Source organism: Tenrec ecaudatus, chromosome X (genome assembly GCF_050624435.1).
Source record: "Tenrec ecaudatus isolate mTenEca1 chromosome X, mTenEca1.hap1, whole genome shotgun sequence".
In the NCBI taxonomy this organism is placed as follows: domain Eukaryota; kingdom Metazoa; phylum Chordata; class Mammalia; order Afrosoricida; family Tenrecidae; genus Tenrec; species Tenrec ecaudatus.
The window spans coordinates 110,634,610-110,647,306 of record NC_134548.1 but is presented as its reverse complement, the minus strand read 5'-3'; the positions used below and the strand labels follow the sequence as shown (position 1 = coordinate 110,647,306).

The following is a 12,697-nucleotide window of genomic DNA, read 5'->3' as shown; positions in this document are numbered from 1 at the left end:
AACTGCAAAATCACGTGAGTAATGTGATTTGCCTTTCACATGCATATGATTGTGTATACCTTACTGACAGGAACAGTCCAGAGAATGGACACCATTCTGTTGACAACACACCACTTGGAGACTGGGGGCATGAGACTGGCCAGTGGTGGATGCAGGACAAGTTTAAATTCCAAATACACTGTCACATATTGTTTGAAATCTTGTATTCAGGGTAGAAATTTGATAAAAAGCTTAAAATATAAAACCCTTGACAAAGTAGTGTGTGTGTAGGTTCAATGTATTGAGTTTTATAAGGAACAAAGTTGGATAAAGTAATAGTTTTGCTAGTGTGTGTGTGTGTGTGCACGCGTGCGTGCGTGCGTGTGTGTGTTAGTTCTCTCACCCAAGTACACATTAATGGGTGCAGCTTTAACTTCAATTCAGACAGTTCCACTTCCAGTATAATGTGTGACCTTCTCAGACAATTATGGCTACAAAAGGGTTGCAGCCAGTGGTTGAAATTTTCCAGAAAACCTTTGGCTGGTGCCATTCATCCAATTTGTCCTTTAAGTTCCCTGGTATGGGATGCTCCGAGTTGCAATCCTGGCTCTAACCATCAGGTGGCACTCATTTCTTTTGAAATGAAAAGTGCATTTTGCACAGTGAAACACGTCATGAAATGGTTTCTTTACTATATCAATTGTTTGCCAGACTCGTGTGTACATTAGAGCCGTTACATTTTATGTTACTCACATATTTTCATCTTATTAATTGATTTATCTCTTCACTTATCAGTGTCAGCTAACATGACCACACTGTAGAGACGTCCCTTCTATGAGTGCAGGGGTTCACCCTGCATTACCTCATCCCTGCAAAGGTTTCCCAGAGGCAATTCCTCTCTCTCTCTCTCTCTCTCTCTCTCTCTCTCTCTCTCTCTCTCTCTCTCTCTCTCTCTCTCTCTCTCGTCTCCAGGTCACTCTGGACACAGCCAAGCGAAACCTCATCCATGGCTGCTATTCTCATCACTTCCTGCCTGCCCTGCTCTGAGCTGTCAGCCTTTGAGTATGTTTCTGTAGTCAGATTTTATGCGCATCTCATTTGTTAGCACGAGTCATTCTAGGCATAATTTCATAACCTGAGTCATTAAAGAGGGCATTGTGGTTTGTTTTCTAAGCACTGGTGGAACAGCAAGTTAAACGTTAGGCTGCTAGCAACTAGAATTTTGGTTCCAATTTACCAGCGGCTCTGCAGAAGAAATGTGAAACTGTCTTGTCTCCTTCTGCATATGTGCACTCTCAGAATCCCTAAGGAGCAGTTCTACTGTGTCCTATTATGAAAGTGTGTTTCTAGAGCAGTGGATTTAGTTTGGGGCTGTGGACTTTGTCCATGGAGGTACTAAAGCACCATCAGGTGCCACCAGTCTGGACTGCAGCTTGAACATGGCAGCGTGGGAAGATGGAGAGCGGGGAAGTAAAAGAAAACCCACCCCAGAAAGCTTTCTGAAAGGCCGGTGTCAAAGGAGGCTTATACAGGATTCAGTAAAACTGATGGATTTCAGATAGAATGTGTATTTTCTTTCTATGCTGGAGAAAAAGTTCTATGTGATGGAAATAAAAAAGATTACATTGACTGTTTGTGCTTTAAACCTAGGGATAAATGTAAACTTGTACTATTTACCACTTTATGCCCAAAATGACAAATTAAAGAAAAATGGCTTTGCATTCATCATCACAATGGACATTTCAAAATCTATCTTGAAGTACAGTGTTATCTGTGATAGAATAATATCTATATGTACACACAAAGAAATCTGGTTATGTGCTCGCTTCGGCAGCACATATACTAAAATTGGAACGATACAGAGAAGATTAGCATGGCCCTTGCGCAAGGATGACACGCAAATTCGTGAAGCGTTCCATATTTTTAAAAAAAAAGAAATCTGGTTATTAAAATTTATGTACCAACCAATAAATCTGGTAATGAAGAAGCTGAAGAAGTCTATCAAATTCTTCAATCCAAAATTGTTCAAACAGGCACTTAAGATACATCCATAATTACTGGCAACTTTTGTGAAAGCTGGAAACAACTAGAAAGGAACAGTAGTCAGAAATTAGGGGCTTGGTGATAGAAACTAAACTGGAGACCACAGGATAGAATAGTGTACTATCAGGTCTTCTACAGTGAAAACACCTTTCAACAACATAAAACATGACTTTACACATGGAATTTGTCAGACGGAATGCACAGGAAACAAATTGACCACAACTATGGGAAGAGATGATGGAGCAGCTCAACGTCAGCAGCAAAAATGAGGCCAGAGGCTGACCGTGGAAGAGGCCATCAATTGCTTTTATGTAATTTCAGGTTGAAATTTAAGGAAATTAAAACAAGTACACATGAGCCAAAATACTACCTTGAGTATATCCCAAGTGGATTCAGAGAACAGATTTGAGTCATTAAACATTAAGGACAGAAGACCTGATGAACTACAGAATGAGGAAAAGACCATGATGCATGAAGAACACACAAGGTCATTAAAAAGATCGAAAAGAAAGAAAAGATCAAAGTGGATATCAGACTCTGAAAGTTACTCTTGATTGTAGAGTATCTAAGTAAAAAGGAAGAAATGATGAATAGAGCTGAATACAACTTTTCAAAGAGCACATTGAGAATACAGAATATTATAAAGAAATGTGTGGAGTTAAAAAATAAAATGTTAGAACACGCTCAGCATATATCAAGCTGAAAGAACAGAAGCAAAAAGTCAAGTCTCAAGTTGCAATATACAAAGATTTTTAGGATAAAATACTGAATTGAACAATGTGGGAAATATCAAAAAATATGTAAGCCAATGTACTAAAAATAATTGGTCAACATTCAGCCACTTCAAAAGATAGCATATGACTAGAAACCACTGGTACTAACGGAAGAAATCCAAGCTGCGCAGAAGGAATAAGTGAAAAACAAAGCTTCCAGAATTGACAGAATGCCAAACAAAATGGTTAAAAATTGGTAACATCACAACAGAATCAATCCAAATAAAAAGATAACTATTTAATATTATGAAAATTTGTACTCCAAACTTGAAAACCTAGAACAAATGAGCAAATATATAGAAAAACTTTACCTAAATTAACACAGACTTGATATAGAAAATAGCACAGGCCATTAAAAAATGCCCAACAACAAAAAGTCCACAGCCAGATGATTTTACCAGGGAATGCTAACTACTGCAAAATATAGAAAAGCAACAGCACACTACCAACTCATATTATGACGTAAATACAACAAAATCAAAACAGTATGGTGCTGCTACGAGGACAGACTCAGAAACCAAATGAGAAATGAAAAGTAAATATATATACACTGATGTGGTAGTTGCATAATCTGTTGAAACTTAAGAGTGAATGTGGTGGAATTGAGCCTGTTTATCAATTCGCAGCTTGATGCCTCTTTTGGAGGCGCTAAAGATATAAATAGCTCATTGGAGGCAGGACACACGCTAACTCCCTGCGAGACCTTCCTGTTGAGAAAACACATGGAGCGATGCTAGAGCCCTGGAGCTGAAGGAGCTACGTGGAGACACCTGCTAGCATTGAGATGCTTCCATGCACACTGGATCCACAGGAATTTCCACCCACTGGCCTGTGATCTTCCTGGATTTGGCATCATTGCATATGTTATGTGAGTCTGAAGAGGAATTTATAGATTGGTATAGGACATGGGTTAATATTGCACTTAAGGACTTGATCTGGACTGGACTGGCATGTTTTATAAATATTCAATTGCTCTTGCATATAAACCTCTTTTTTTATACACATGAGTACCTCTGGATTTGTTTCTCTAGTCCACCCAGACTAACACAACTGATAAACTGCTAATCTTTAACAAAAGGCCAAAGCTCATTAAAATGAGTAGAGAGTTTCTTTGACAACTGTTAATGCAAAAAGTGGATACACATTTGTTGAAAAAATATAACAGACCCCATTTCCACATCCATATAACAAAACAAATTCAAGACGGATCAAAGACCTAAAGGTAAAACTTTGAAATATAGTGATCATTAATGAAAAAATCAGGAAAAACAGGGTCCTAAGACATGGCAAAAATACACTATCAGACAAAACTAAAAATTAAACACAAACTAGAAGACGAGGAAGTCCTAAAATTAGACAAATATATACATCAAAAGATTTCATCAAGAGAGCCAAAACAATAACCCAATAATTGGCAATGACATATTGAACAGTACCTGATTACTAAAAAATATTTAAAAATTCAACATTTCAACAAAAGAAAGAAAAGCAATCCAATTTTAAAATGGGTATAAGGCATGAACAGTTAATTCACCAAATAAGACATTCAAGTATCAAAATGAAATGCTCTTCATTAGTCATTACATAGATGAAATAAAAACTATGATAAGATATCATCTCATCGCCCGTCATTAAAAGCAAAGTTCCAAAAAACAGAAAACAAGAAATTCTGGCAAGGGTATGAGGAGAGTTAATACCTTATACACTGCTGTTGGGATTGTAAAATTGTGTAATCATTGTCAAAAAACTGTATGGAGCATCCTCAAAAAGTTGGACATAGAAATACCATATGACCCAGCATCCCTCTACATGATTTATATCCTAGAGAAATAAAACCCTCAACAGGAATAGAGAGATGCACACCTGACTTCATTGCAGCACTATTTATACTAGGCAGAGGATGGAAACCACCTAAGTATCATTAGTAAAAGGATGAATATGCAAACTATGGCATATCCACACTGGAAGAGTAGGCAATGTTAAAGAATAATGATGAATTTTGCAACACCTCCGAAAATGGATGAACCTGGGAGACATTATACTGAGTGAAATAAATCAATCACAAAACAACAATATTGTATGAGGCCACTATTTTAAAAAGGACTTCAAAAGATGGAGCAGTTCATGCAAAGAGAACCATTTTTTTTCATTTGATGGTTAAAAGGTCAAATGGTGAGAGAGAAATTAAGGTAAATTATTGGCTACACAGTAAATGTGTTAATGTGGGTGAAGGAAAAGAGAATGGATAAGAGCGAGGTCAGTAAATAATGAGGAAGATACGGGAATTCTCTGAGAAATGTGTAAGAATTAAAGGCAACAGTGGGAATAAGGGCGACCTATGAACGGATTAATTGATAGATATACAAGCTGAATGGGTGTAGGCAGAAGAATGGGACAAAAAAAATCCTAGTCAATAGGATACAACACTATATCAAAAAATAATCCATCACAATCAATTGAAATTCATAGCAAACATGAAAGGATGGTTTAATACTAGAATAACAGCATAACGCATGCATAAATAAACCAAAGGGGAAAACACAGCATAGTCACAACAATCCATACAGAAGAGGCATTTGATAAATTCCAACACCCATTCCTCATTAAAAACTCATCAAAATAAGAATAGAAGTGAAGTCACTCTACATAATTAATAGTATATACACAAAGGCAACGGTCAACATTGTTTTAAATGCAGACAGATTGAACATGAACCAAACCAAGATGTTTATTGCCACTCCTCTTCAACATTATATTGGAAGTCCTAGCCAGAACAATAAAGTAAGAAAGGGAAATAAAAGGTATCCAAGTTGGTAAAGAAATATTAAAATGATCCCTATTTGCAGATGCACACTGGTGGCTCTGTTGGGTAAGCATCGGACTGATAGCCCAGATATTTGAGGTTCAAAACCACTTACTGACTGCCATCGAGTGGATGCTGATTCAAAACGACCCTATAGGCCAGGGTAGAACTGCTCCTGTGAGTTCCAGAGATTGTAACTCTTAATGGGAGTAGAAAGTCCTGTCTTTCTCCTGAGGAGCTGAGTTAAGGTTTATTGTGCCAACCTTCTTGATAAACACATGTGGGGTTAGTTGAAGGGCGGAGAGAAAAATGGCTTGATGAGTCTCGCCTTTCTAGTTCTCAGGTCTCTTGCTGTCTGATGGTCGGACCAGGGTGCAGCTGCCTTAGCCAGTTCCCTGCCTCATCTGGCAAGGCTCACTTCCTGCAAGACATTCCCAAGGAGAAGTCTCATGGACCTACCCCGATGCAGCCCTGGGTGTTGGAGCACCCATGTGGAGACCCCAGCCAACGCTGACATGCTTACACGTTCACTGATTCGGCTTTCCTCCTGCAGTCGGTGTCATAATGTGTGTTTTGTGATATGGAGGAGGACTTTGTGGATTGGTGGTGGACATTTGGGTTAATGATGGACTTGTGGGCTTGGGCAGCACTGGGTTGGGATGTTTGCTTGATGCGCACTTACCCTTTATATAAAATTGTCTCTTATACATGGGTTTTTTGTGGCTTTGTTTCTCTAAAGTACCCAGACTGACACAGGAGCCACTGGTAGTTTGAACAGCTAGCAGCCCAACGTGGAACTCTGATGCCACCAGGGCTCCGTGTCGTAGGAGAAATTGAGACTTTCTGTGCATGTCAAGATCTGCATCCTCAGAAGCTCAATATGGGGCGCATCAGAATCAAATCGATGGCACTGAGCTTTGGGGGTTTTATGATGCCATATACAGGAAATCCCAAAGACTCAGCTAACCAACTACAAGAAGAAATTGAAAGTCTGTGTCTCTTGGAGTAGAATTACCTAGGAGTAATACTAGAGGGGGAAAAAATTAGAAGGCAGCAGTAACTTTGGTCCTGAGCATGGAGTTGAAGTTTATTTGAAAAGCGGAAAGGAATGGGAGAGAGCAAACTCCTCTCAGTGGAGGAATTTTCTCACTGATGTTGTTGCCGTTACTTTCTAAATTTGCTCCAAGAGACACGTATCATTTTCATTGGCAGTGCTAGAAACAAACAAAAATTTGAGTGTTTGTCTCCGCCCCCCGCCACTCACCCCCAATCAATGGGATAGAAAGTTTCATGATGGTTTGATCTTATTGCTGCAATTTGTGTTACATTCTTCTGAGGGATCACTGTGGCTGGCAGGTGGTGTTATCGGGTGCCACTGCGTCAGTTCCTACCCCTAGCGACCCTGTGCACAACAGAATGAAACATTGCACAGTCCCGAGCCATCTTCACGATCGTTCCCCTGCTTGAGCTCATTGTTGCAGCCACGTGCCAACCCATCCCTTTGGGCGGTCTTCCTCCTTTCCCTGGCACTTCACTTTACCAAGCTTGATGTCCTTTTCTAAGGATTGGTCTCTCTTGATAACATGTCCAAAGTTGCTGTTAGTAGGAGGGGAAGAGTCCATCACTGGCTAAGTCCGTAGACGGTGCGGTGTGTCCTGCTCTGCTTATTCCCTTCCATATTCCTTTTGTTTTTGTCTATTTAGTGCACTCACACACAGAGAGACATACACTGAAGGTCATGTAACATTTGTTGGTAACAATGACTATTGAAAGAAAGAAAATCAAAGAGAAAATATATATCATAAACTATAAGACTAATCTCAGAGTTCATAGTTCATATTCAACTTTATGCTGTTATAATAAAATATTATTTCTTTCTTTTGAACTAATTTGGTTTGATTGAAAATTAAATTTGTTAATATGTGGTTGTTTTTATTGTTGCCAAATACCATATAGTTGGACCTCTACTTATGGAGACCCTTTGGACAATGGTATTGCATCTTTATGATTCATAGGTTTTTGTTGACTGATTTTCAGTACATCACCAGGTTTTTCTTCCTAAGTCTGTAAGTGCCTCTGAAACTTGTTCAGTATCATAGCAACGTGCAAGCCTCCTTTGCCAACAGTTGATGACTGTACATGGGCTGCATTGGCTAGGAAATGAGCCTCATTCTGTCTCCAGAACCCAACCTGTTATTCTTTTCCAGATGTACAGAAAAGTGTTTCCGTGATGCCTGAACTTGTTGTGTTTTCTGTGTTCATCAAGAATTCTTCTCCAAAAACCTCCTTCAAAATGTAGAAGCAAAAAAGAGAAAGAGATGGTGCCTCAAAGAACATCACTTCATCATGTCTACAAGGCTCTAAAGGAGTTTCATTCTCACATGGAGATTTCTTTTCGGTGGTGTTGTTTCTCACCTCCTTGCATTCTTCCTTCCCTCGCACCCTGTCCCTAAGTCCTGCCTTCCAGCCTCAACTTAGCTTTCAAAACTTGCTTCTTTTGGTGTGAAAACTGATTTTCTAATTCTTTTCTATTACAGTACTGATGTCAAACAGTATTTGTCTTTAGGAGATTGACTAACTTTGTTAGTGAATTTGTCAATATCATGAGGCATTTGACAGTCTCATAATTGTTCTTTAGAAATGCATGATATTCCATTGTATGTGTGTGTCAAGAGTTTTTTTCTTCATTCTTCCACAGATGGTCTTTTGGTTGTTTCCATCTTTATGATATTGTAGCTAGCTCTGTGATAAACGTTTGTGTGCATACAATTGTTCTATATTCCTTTGGGGTATATACTGAGTAGAAAGAGTGCAGATTGTATGGCATTTCTATTTGCATTTGTTTAAGAATGTGCCATAGTGTTTTCTATACTGATTACACAATTCTGCAATCCCACCAGCAATGTATGAGTGTTCTAATTTCTCCATATCCTTTCCAACATTTGTTATTTGTTGGGTTTTTTTTCTATTTTACTATTAGTGACAATAAAAGATGGTGTCTCATCATTGTTTTAATTTATATTTCTCTTATAGCTAATGGATCCTGTTTCATTATGTTGCAGATTGTTGATGTTAGGTGCCATAAAATTGGCTCCAACCCATCAGGATCCTGCACACAACAAAATGAAATACTCCTGGTTCTGCACCATCCTCACAATTGTTCCCATACTTGAGCCCATTGATGATGCCATTGTGTTAAGAAATCTCATTAAGAACTTTCCTCTTTTTTTGTCACCCTTTCACTTTACTAAACATGATGTCCCTCTTCAGAGACTGATCTCTCTTGACAATATCTCCAAAATACGTAAAATGAAGTCTTGCCATCTTTTCTCTAACAAACGCTCTTCCAGTGTGATCAGTTTTCCTTTTAACAGTCCATGGTACTTTCAATATTCTCCCACACCACAGTTGAAATGCATCAATTCTTCTATGGCCTTCCTTATTCAGTGTCCAACTTTCACATGCATATGATGCAATGGAGAATATCATGGCTTAGATCAGGCTCACTTTAATCCTGAAAATAACATCCTTGCTCTTCAATATTCTAAAGAGGTCTTGTGCAGCATATTTATCTAATGCAATATGCCTTTTGATCACTTGACAGCTGCTTCCTTGAGTACTAATTGTGGATCCAAGTAAGACAAAATCCTTAACAACTTCAATATTTTATCCATTTGTCATGATTTTACCTATTGGTCCAGTTGTGAGGACGTTGGTCTTCTTTACATTGAATTGTAATCCATACTGAAGGCCACAATCCTTGATCTTTATCAGCAAATAATGCAAGTCCTCTTCACTTTCAGGACGCAAGGCTGTGCCATCTTCGTATCGCAAGATGTTAACAAGCCTTCCTCCAATCCTGATGTCACACTTTCCTTCATATAATTCTGCTCCATATGTTTGCCTGTTTACAATAGTCATTAAATTAACACCTCTAGAGTGCTCCAGATCATTTAGTGCTGGATTCTTCTCAGGGAGATTGGCAAGCACACCATATCTGAAGACACCAATGCCTTTACTAAGTATACCAACTGCAAATGCGCTGCCTTTTGCAAGTGGAGATCCAATTATTTCAATACAATTTGTTAAAGACTATCTCTTTGCCATGCAATGTGTTTTAGTTCTTTATCAAAAATCAGGTGTCTGTAAGTGCTTGTTTTTTTTTGTATTATCGGTTCTGATACATTTGTCAACATGTTCATCATTATACCAATACCAACCTCTTTTGACTGCTTTGGCTGTATAACAGGTTTTGAAATTTGGGAGTTAGAGGCCTTTCTTTCTTTTTTTAATTAATATTTTGTTTAACCTTAGTTCCTTTATTTTCCATATGAAGTTGGTGATTAGCTTTTCCATTTCTTTGAAGAATTGTACTGGGATTTGGAAAGGAATTGTATTGAATTTGGGGATATTTGGGTAATATTGATGTCCACTATATCAAATTTTCTTACCCATGTACATGGGCCATTCTTCCATTTATGTAAGTCTCTGGTTTCTCATAGAAGTGTTTTATAGTTTTCTTTGTTAAACTATATTGTTTCTCTGGCTAGGTTTATTTGGAAGTCTTTTATCTTTTGGGTGGATTTTATAGATGGTATAGTTTGAAATTTTCCTTTCCAGAGTCCTTCTCTTCCTCACTGTGTTTGACAGGGTTCTTTAGAGAAACAAATCCAGGACACTTATGATTATGTATATATAATTATACATATTGTATATACTCATGTATAAGCCGAGTTTTCCAGCACATTTTCAATGCAGTTTTTGTGGTAAAATTAGATGCCTCAACTGATATTTGGGTCGGCTTATACTCAAGTATATACTATATATACAGAGCACAAAGGCATATAATAGCTACGTAGTCCACACAACAGTACAGAGGCTTAGTTCAACTCACTCCTCTGGAACAGTTAATCCATCGGAAGTCCTTCAACTCACCAGGGCTGCTCAGTCCAATGTCAAGGAAACAGACAGCTGAGTATTCCACAGAGCAATGCAGGCAGTTTGCCCACAAGCAGCAAACAGCAGAATGGGTCACCAACAGTCAGCCAGATGACAGAATACGACAGTCCCAAGCTCAAGTGATGTATACACCAGCAGCATGGTGAAGCAGATCTCGATAGAACCTCAAGCTCTAGTGACACGATCCACGGATTGGGTGTCCCATAGATAGTGTAGCTCACAAGTCGAGGCAGAGAACTAGCTAAGGCAACCACACACTGGTCCAATCACCAGAAAGCAAGAGAGAGAGAGAGAGAGGCTGGGTTCGCCCAAGCCATTTATCTCTTTGCCCTCCCATCAAATTGCAACTTCATTAATCCCACATGTTATTAGCCAGGTTGGCATAATAAACCTACCTATCACAGTCCACCCATTGCCAACTTGGCACCTATGCACAATTCTTAAGACAGTCAAGATCAATCCTTATTTACTTTATCTAAATACTTATCTAGACTATTTTATTGATACAAAGTATGGGATAAGGCCTCTTGATAGCATCAAACAAAACCCAGAGTTTCTGTCAGCCATTTTGACTTTCTGTCAGTCATTTTCCTTAAGCAGCATGGTTTCTGAGACATTCAAACAGCGATTTCTATCCCTGAGCTCAAAATATACATTAACAACATTCATTTTTGCCTTTTCAAGCAGGAATAACCAAAAACTACAACCAAACAAAATAATCAAATCTTGAACTTCCCATATTCCTTCCAAGAAACAACCCAGTAAACTGCATGGACATATCTGACCTCTGGCTAGCCAAAAAAGAAAAACTACTATGAGGGAGATATCAAACAAACATCCACTCTCCATTTTTATGATTTGTTTCTCTAGTACCCGACTCGTGGTACCATAATGTTTCAGTCAGGGTATACTAGAGAAACAAATCCAGAGAAACCCATATGTATAAGTGAGAGTTTTATATAAAGGGTAATTGTACATTAAGAAAGCATTCCAACCCAGTCTAATCCAAGCTCATAAGTCTGATAATAGCCTATATGTTCAATACCAGTATATTAAGTCCTCTTTAGACTCATGAAACACATGAAATGATTCATTCAATCATCATCTTTAAGAAGCTCCGGATCATCATGAACCTGATCCTTCTAAGGAAGATTGGCAAGGACAATATGTCAGAAGACACCAATACCTTTACTAGGTACAACAGCTGAGAATGGGTTGCCTTCAGAAAATCCTGGGAATCGATCCCAACGCTATTTTCAGACTCACCCACATTTTTGGTAAAGCATTTGTAGACCAATATGACTTGAGATACTTCAGTTCTACGATTTGTGAAATTTTACTGCTTTTAAGATGCCATTTTGTATTGTTTATATCTCCAAAAGAGAGGGAGCGAGAGACCAGGCTTCAACCTGATGCGATGCATCAAGATGTGAATACAACATACCAGCATGTACCAGGGAACCAATAGAAAGGTCTGTGGGGCTGGCCCCAATCCCCACTATGTGGACATCTCCCCCCCCTCCCCCAAGAAGAATGTACTTCAGAGGACAGTGCTGAAGCTACAGCTTGGGGCAAGGTGCACATAGGAGAAATGAAGCACACAGGAGAAATGAAGAGGAATGGAGAGTGTGGGGAACACATTCTGGCCCACCAAACCCTGAGGACAATATTCCTGCTCAGGCAAAAAATGCACAGAGAGGACCATAGGGCCAGCCCACCACAGGACATGACATCCCTCACTGAACCATAGCATCATGGGGGACAACCCTGGTGACACGGTGCAGGAATTGTGCCCAATCTGACCCAGCACACTGGTGCGAAACACTAAGGACATGCAACAGAGCAGCAAGGGGAGCAAAGTGATGAAGTCCCTGGGGAATCCCAAAAATAGGCACTGGAGACAGATTGTGGCATGCCATCATACCCAACAGGAAAACACTCATAAAGGCCAACAAACAGACCTTAAACTATCGGTTTTTCCATTTTTGTCAGTGGCTTTCTTTTTGTTGTTGTTATTTTGTTTTATTTTTGTTGTTGATGATGACATTATTGTTTTGTTGGTTTTGACTTACTTTGTTGTTTTATTTGGCTTTGCCTGGGTTTTGTGTTTATTAATGTCTCTGCATCATGTCTATCTAGA

The 12,697-nt window shown here is 38.9% G+C and overlaps 1 non-coding gene across 1 annotated transcript; it reads left to right on the top strand.

The window, feature by feature from the left end:
* The first annotated feature begins 1,797 nt into the window (after positions 1-1,797).
* LOC142435190 (U6 spliceosomal RNA) lies at positions 1,798-1,904 on the top strand. Its single transcript, XR_012781295.1, has one exon. It is a non-coding gene; the product is annotated as a U6 spliceosomal RNA (small nuclear RNA).
* Positions 1,905-12,697: the final 10,793 nt, after the last annotated feature.